The sequence below is a fragment of the Urocitellus parryii genome, unplaced genomic scaffold (assembly GCF_045843805.1).
Source record: "Urocitellus parryii isolate mUroPar1 unplaced genomic scaffold, mUroPar1.hap1 Scaffold_59, whole genome shotgun sequence".
Taxonomy (NCBI): Eukaryota; Metazoa; Chordata; class Mammalia; order Rodentia; family Sciuridae; genus Urocitellus; species Urocitellus parryii.
Window position 1 is genome coordinate 3,052,247 of NW_027554094.1, and position 7,993 is coordinate 3,060,239.

The following is a 7,993-nucleotide window of genomic DNA, read 5'->3' on the forward strand; positions in this document are numbered from 1 at the left end:
GTGATCTGCCTTCTCAACCTACAACTGGGCATGGGAGGCCCCACAAGGTGCAGCTACAATAAACCAAGGCAGGGTCAGTGTTCTAGCACTGTCCAGGATGAAGGAGAAAAAGAAACCATGCCACAGCACTGGAAGAAACTGGGGAGACACCTAGAGCCGGTTGGCAGGGTAGGAGGCCCTCAGTGGGGTGCCAAGGTAGAGAGGCCACAGCAGGGGCAGTTAGGAATCACACCTGGCTGTCACAGGGAAACAGATTGGCTTCCACAACAGCTTCACAAAGCACAAACAGCAACCTGCCTCAGTGGAAGGGAATGGGAACAGGCATGGGTTCCCTTTCCTTGTGACCTGGAGACAGCGAGTCTTTGAACATCCTGTGGGCTAAGGCCTAACCTGACACTAACCTTCCCCCTCAGAGCAGCACTGGTGCTCAAGTGCACATAGTGGTCCAGGCAGAGCCTTGGAAGCTCTGAAACCACAAACCTGGGTTTGAAACCCAGCTCTCCTGCCTGCTGCAGTCCTGAGCAAATATCTCTGTGGCCAGAGTCTGTTCCCTGACTGCATGACATATGACATCTGCCTCCAAGTGGTCTGGATCACATGATATAAAACATGTCAGATACCAGCTCAGAGTTTCCCTGAAAGTAACCCTCAGCCAAGGTCACTATGTTGACAGGTCATGGCTGGTGAGATCATACCTGCAGCAGAACTGGGAGCAACTTTACAGTGAAACAGCAAACATGGAGGGCTCAGTAAGGTCCAGTCCAGAACCCAACTGAACCTCTGAGGACAGGCTGCTGGAGACACAGCCCTTGTCACTGGGTGCCTGCCTCCAGTGGGGATTCAGAATGGTAAGCCCATCCTGGCACAGGGCTGCCACAAGGAGAGCCAAATTACCAGTTTCCAGCAGCCATCAATCCCCAGCAAGCCTAAGAGATTGAGCAGGCAAAGAAGCAACAGGCCCAGAGTACACAAGGAGCCAGTTCCCAATAGTTGTGACAGGGCAGCACCAGCATAGAGGACCAAAGAGAGGGGCCCAGAAGGGTGAAGAGTTTCAAGATGGTGAGAGTGGCATGGAGTGTTCAGGGCCAAGATCAACAGAGGAGGAAAGTGAGAGGATCCTTGGATGAAGCCACTTGAAGGCCATCAGAGCCATGGGAAGTGTAGAGAGAGGACGTGACCAGAGATTCTGGGCTTGAGGAGGGAAGGGAGGGCACGGAGTCCAGGAGTCCTTGGAGATGTGCTGATACTGGTATGAGTAGGGAGATGACAGCCCAGTGATCTAATTCTGATAGACAAATCACCCAGAGACTCTGGGCCATGGCGTCTCCATCATAGACTGAAGATCCTCATAAGATCTTCCTCCAAGGGCAGTTTGGTGACAAGAAGTAGACCCAGGGAGAATTGGGAACAAAATGTCTCAGAGATATGACTAAAATTATAGTTCCTTACCTGTGATCCTAGACCAAGTAGGGACTGTGGAAGACCAGGGATGTGGGCAGGGATAAGCCTGGGCTAGCCCCAGAAATAACCAGATTGGGGATGGACAGAAATAGAAAGGGAGAGGAATTGAGGAGAAGTCTGCCCTAATCCCTAGGGAATTAGGATCAAAGCTGAGCTCAACTGAATGAGGGCCCCTAAGAATAGTACTTCCTAATCCTGGAGCCTGTGAGTGTATTATGGTTTGTAATCACAGGGACTTTGCCCAAGGGATGATGTTAAGGGCCTGAGATGGAGGATTATCCCAAATTATCTGGATGGTCCAAGGTAGGGGAAAGAGGGAGGTGGGAGGTCAGTATAAGAGAAGGAATGTGAGAATGGAAGGAGATGAGGGAGAGAGAGAGTAGGGAAAGAGAAAGAAGAGAAGATGGTAGAGGGAGAGGGAAAGAGAAGAGGAGAGAGGGGGTGGGGCAGAGAAAGCCAGAAAAATAGATTTGTAGATGCTGCACAGCTGGCTTTGAAATTAGAGGAATGGATCAGGAGTCCAGGGATGTGGTATCCTCTGGGAGCTGGAAAAGGTCAGGCAATGGTCTCTTCCTGAGTCCCTAGAAGGAGCCTGGCCTCCCAACACCTTGGTTCTAGATCCCCAGGATGCATTCTGGACTTCTGACCTCCAGGCCTGTGACAGAATAAATGCATGTTTTTTTTTTGAGCCACTGTAGTGCAGTCATCTATTTCAGCAGCCACAGAAAACTCCCACAGGATCGAGGCACTCATTGAGACCCCTCCACAGCCCCTGCCCATGGTGACACAGGCATGACCATAGGCCCTGAGCCCCAACCCTGCTAACTTCCATGGTAGATTAGAGATACTGGAGCTCAGGGACTGCCTGAGCCGATAGGGTGGGGCTGGGCCACAGACTCACCATTCATTCATGGTTACAGAGTGGCTGGATCTCTAACCCTGCTAGTCACTGCCTCACAGAGAAAGTCTCAATACAGGACCTAGTTTTACTGCTAATATCCACAATTGAATGAAATACTCCCAATAAATAATGACTTCCCTGTCACCAAAGGAAGATGGCAGGTGACCTTCTGTGCCACACACTTTAAAGAATCACTATGTTCTTGGGCCACAAATTGGTCACCTATGTGTACATCAGAACCCAAGTCCCCTCAGTGCTGAAGCCTTGATAAAACATTTTTCCACCTCTAACTGTGGTACAAGATGCTCTGTCTCATTTCCCTCAAGCAATGTCTTAGAAATTATGAGCACCTATTTCCTTGTACACACTGGTTCCCTGGGAGTTAGGAGCTCATTGTTGGCAACTGTCTGAAGTTCTTGGCAGACCTTTTGTGTAGCAGTTTTCTCTTTATCTTGCTCCTATTTCTCTTTTGTACCCACACCTACCCTTGGATAAGGAATTGAAGTGGGCTCTGAATTTAAGAGTTTGGGAAGCCAATGACATTGGTGTGCCCTGAATTCTGTGGACAGACTTGTTATCAGGAATGGGGGTTGTGAATATGTGTGGGTAGAAGATGAGTTGGGCAAAGAGGATGAGGGGATTCCAGGAGTCCACCCAGAAGAGAGGGGCACAGTTTATTGCCCTTGTTTGATGCAAGTGATAAACTGTCTGTGAGGGTCAGGGCTTGTGGAACCAAGCCTTCCCAAACTGTTCAGGCCCTGGACTCACCCTCCCTCTGCTTCCCAATCCTGAGAATCTCCCCCACCCCTTGCTCCTGCCCTGGCTTGAAATTCTGGTTTTGTGGCATGGATGCCTATGGCAGCCACTACAGCACCAAGAGGGGTCCAGCGGGCAAAGCCAGAATAGTAGAGAGGCAGAATGAGCCCTTGTGCAGTCCTGGGCCTATGGTCTAGAATTTCTCCTCAGGGGTTCTCAGTCTGTGCATCTGGAAGAAGGGTCAGGAGGAGGAAGACACTGAGAGAGAGAGAGAGAAATAATATGAGTGTGTGTGTGTGTGTGTGTGTGTGTGTGTGTGTGTGTGTGTAGTGGAGGGAGTATATGAGCAATTGATACCTACTCCAACCCTGTCATAGGGTTACTGAGGGCCCTAGCTATTTGGTTGTGCCTGGTCAGTGAAGTTCATGCTTTTAGGTACATAGCCTGGTGGGCCCTGACCTCTGACCCTCAAGCAAGTCTGCCCAACCTTTTGTAGCCACCCATGGTATAAGTCCTAAGAACTGTGCATTGTATCTCCTCTCCAGCCCCATGAGAATTCTCTCAGGGGCCAGTCTCTGCACCTTTTAGTGTCCTTGCCCTGTAGCTAGCTGCACCTACACCCTGATAAAGGTCACTAGCATCCTCTTTGTGACCAAATTCTAGATGTTTGCATTTACTCACCACCATCTACTCATTTTTCCATTCATTTCTGGCCTTCAGACCAACTCTGAACCAGACAAATGAAGGAAAGTGATCCTCACCTTGGGTTAAGTGCTTTAAAGGACAGGCAGTCACAGAGCCAGCACTGGAAGCCCAGCCAGCAGGGTGGGCACACAGTCCCACACCTCTGCGTCTCTCTACACCATCTCTGGAGTATGTGGGTCTGGCTGGGTCCCACTACACTGTGTGTTTTGTGCTGAAGTTTCTTCTTTTGTGACTATATTTTAAAAATTTGCACATTTGAAACTATTCTTATTCATCATGCTTTACTAGTGTGTGTGGAATCCCTTCCAGAAAATGCACTATAATTTATTTATTCAAACCTGCATTGGCCTCTTATACTGGCCACAGGCAGGCAGCTGGACTCTAGAGATGTGTCTCCCCTCTCATATGCATACCCCAGCAAGTTCTCAGCTCTAAGGATGGCCATCTCTGCAGAGGTTGTTTCAGGGCCACTTCTTGCCTACCCTTTCCACATAGCTTCCAGCCTTACCAGCTAAGTCTAATAGTCTTCCCTATCTCTGGGTGGAGTCCATATCCTTGCCCTGGTGTGGGAGGATAGAGACTGAAATGATGGTGGCACTGACCTGCCTTGTTTGATGGCAGTCTGATGCCTTGTTCTGATGGAGGCTTCCCATGGCCCCTGATGACCCTCCTTAGGGTAGCCATACACAGGTAGTGGGGCCAGGAGGCAGGCGCTATTGGTAGACCTTCCTAAGCAGCCTTGGGGAACTGCTGAGTGGATGGAAACCAGAGTTCCCAGGTCAGCCCAGTTGGGCCTGGCACACAGTGAGTACCATTCAGCATTCTGATACATGGACCTGGGCTGATCTGGGATACAGGGGTGTTAACAGTTGATTTAGTCTCATTCATATAGCCTACCTCATTCCCAGGGGTGCTCTCTGGCTCTTCAGTCAATACCTCAGTGAATGCTGACCAACTCCCTGCCATATGTGGGACCTATACAGCCAAGAAGAGGGTCTTCAACTCCCTGGGCTACTTCCTGCTAGCAGCTCCACATCACTCCTGTACACAGCTGCACTCCACTGGGCATCCAGGACCCCCTAATTCTGTCTATGTGATATCATATCCTTTGTATTGGACATCCAACCCCACAAACTTGGCCTGCCCACTCCACTAATCCCCAAAGACAGATTCATTGTACAAAGTCTGACCTTCTCCCTGTCCATTCCCTTTTATTCCTCATGGCAGGCCTGCCTTATTAGATCACCCCCTCTACTTCCTGGCTCAAGACCACACCCTGCCTACTATCTTATTTTCCACTAAGATGGTATTTTCCACCCCTCCTGCCTAAACCCTCCCAAGGCTACCTCTAAGTGAAGCTTTTTCTCCTTACTTTCAGGGCCTGGGCCTGAAGGTCTCATGTGAAAAGCTTTTCTTCCACCTTTGCTGGGGGAAGCTCCAGGTGCTATTTTCTGTCACTCCATCTCCGTGTCTCCCAAACAGTCTAACCCTGACATGAGAGAGCAGAGAGCTATTTGTGGGTAAAACAAAATATAATTCAAATTAAATGAACATAATGATGGATGATGAGATATCTCATGTGTGTAATGCATCATGATAGAAATATTAAAATGATGTCACAATTCTATAGAAATGTCTCACACCTTTGCAATGATTAGGGTAAAATGTACTTCTGACAATCAGTAGTTGAATTTAATTTAAAATTGCAACATTGCTTCAATTTTTATTTGTATATCTTAACATGAGACTCTTGAAAATTATTTTGCAAATTTGACAATTTCCTCAGATGTAAATTGATGCAGTAATAGTAATATAAGGTTATTTGAAGATTAATTGATACAATGAATTTCTAATTATAATCTCTTACAAAGTGCTTGATATATAGTAAAGTGAAATAGAGCTTAAATTCTTTCTGCTTAATAAAATGCAATGAGCAATCAAATCCCCACTATTTCCTTTTACTTAAAGATAAATGTCAATTTTAGCATCTAATTTTGTCAATGGCAAACCAGTATTTTTCAATATGCCCATTTAAAGAAAAATATTTTGACATTCCATTTAGATTTTCTAAACCCGTAAATTTTTCTTTGCACTTATTTTTCTTTTTATTACATGTATTTACAATATATAGAGCAGAAATACTATATATTACAGTAAATATATCATGCATTTCTTATTAATTAAATTTTTAAAAATATTTTAATGGAAAAAAATGTGGCAACTTTAAATGTTGACCTTGAAAGTGAAATATTTTCCTAGTAATATAAAGTGTTATTTGGTCATTTTTTTAATTTTATGTTTTGTAGTATTTTAAACTGTGTGTAATTTTAATTTCCAATATGATAATTAAATCATTGATTAAATATTGTGTTATCGGTTATCTTTCTTTTTTATTAAAGGCTTGAATTTAGAAATTATGATTCAAGTTAAATAATTCAACACAATCACAAATTTATAGGATCAAAATTATGGCAACTCTATCAGGATTTCAAGATGCTTTTAAAAAGCAAAACAAAATTGGAATAATAAAAGTTACTTAACACTTAACTGTAATTCTTGTGAGTGCCTTGTAAAAGAAAGAAAAACATTCATCACTGTAGTTAAGCAGGACTTAGAGGTTAGAGTGCTTGTCCTCAATGGTGACAAAGCAGCTTCACACTCTCCCTCCAGCCTGGCTAAGGCATCAGGTTTTCTTGAAGATGCAGCCAGGGTTACAGTGCTCTGAGTGCTGACACCATCTGAGTTCACCACAGAAGCAAAAGCATGTGATGTGAAGCCTCCTGGAGTTCCTGATAGTTTTCTCCATATTATACTAATGAATTTATTATGAGTAAATCGAGGTTTTTGAGAAACAATAACAGGGATGTGTTGACTATTGGATCCAGAGCTGTAATAGTGTTTGAAAGCTATCCCTTTGGATGCCCTTACTGAATGATAAAAGTTAGAAAAAGTATTTAATTAATTTCCAATTGTGCTTTCCTTTAACTCAATCTCTAGAATCATGGCAGTTTTCTTTATTTTTCATAAGGAATTCAATCTAATTAGAATTACATCTAAATCTAATCATTCAAGCATATTACCTAGAAGTTTTTAAACAATCACTTTATATTAAATAACAAGAGATGGGAATAAAGCTAGAGTATGGCTTTTTTTGTTATCCAGCAAAGACAAGCTTCTTCTTCATTCATGTTTCTGCACAAATTCCTTTCAAAGACAGTACTAGTCTTCAATATCTGATTTCTGATTGTGATCCTAACTCATGAATATTTGTGAAATCCTAAAATATGTGAAAATGCATAAAATATGTATTCAGAGCTACTACCACTATTCAGTGTTCTTGAAATGATTTAAAAAATCTTTAGTCATGTTTTCATTTTATTTTTATTTTTTTACATTTTATTATTATTATTATTATTATTATTAGTTGTTCAAAACATTTTTAAAGCCTCATCTTTTACTAAGTATTTATCTTCACCAAGAGAGTACAGCACAATAATTTCTAAAAAATGAAGAGGAGTAGGAGGGGGAGGAGAGGCAGGAGAGTGGACTTCTAAAATTTTGGAACTAGATTCAAAGAGAAAATTGACAAAGAGAAGACATTTTTGTTGAAATTTTGGATATTAATATAAATAAAGTTTACTAATAAGGATTTTAGAAAATAAGCTTTTAAGCAAAAATGTAAAGAGGTACAAAAAGACATAAATTATGAAAATCAGGGTATTGAACAGATTATAGATATTAATACATTTATGGTACATTTTTTCAATTAAGTTGTTGCTGGGTCAAATCGTGACCTTAATTAATATTTGAGGATCATGGTTGAAAAAGCCCTCTTTTAGCATAAGCATCCTAAATAAGTAAATGATATACAATTCTGTTTATTCTATTTTCAATTAATGCAAACAATGGTATTTATGATGGAAAAACAGCCACCTTTCCTTGTCTTGTAGTTTACAGTTGTCCCTCTGTATTCATGGGAGAGTGATTCTAAGCCCCACCCCAAACACACACACACACTAAAATCTGCTGGGTTTCAAATCTATTATACACAGTAGTGTTATATGTTTGTATTATTTATTGCATATCTTCCTGTATACTTTCAGTCATTTTCACACATAATATCTCAACAAAATATATTTTTTCAATATTGTTTAGGAACTAGTGTCAAGA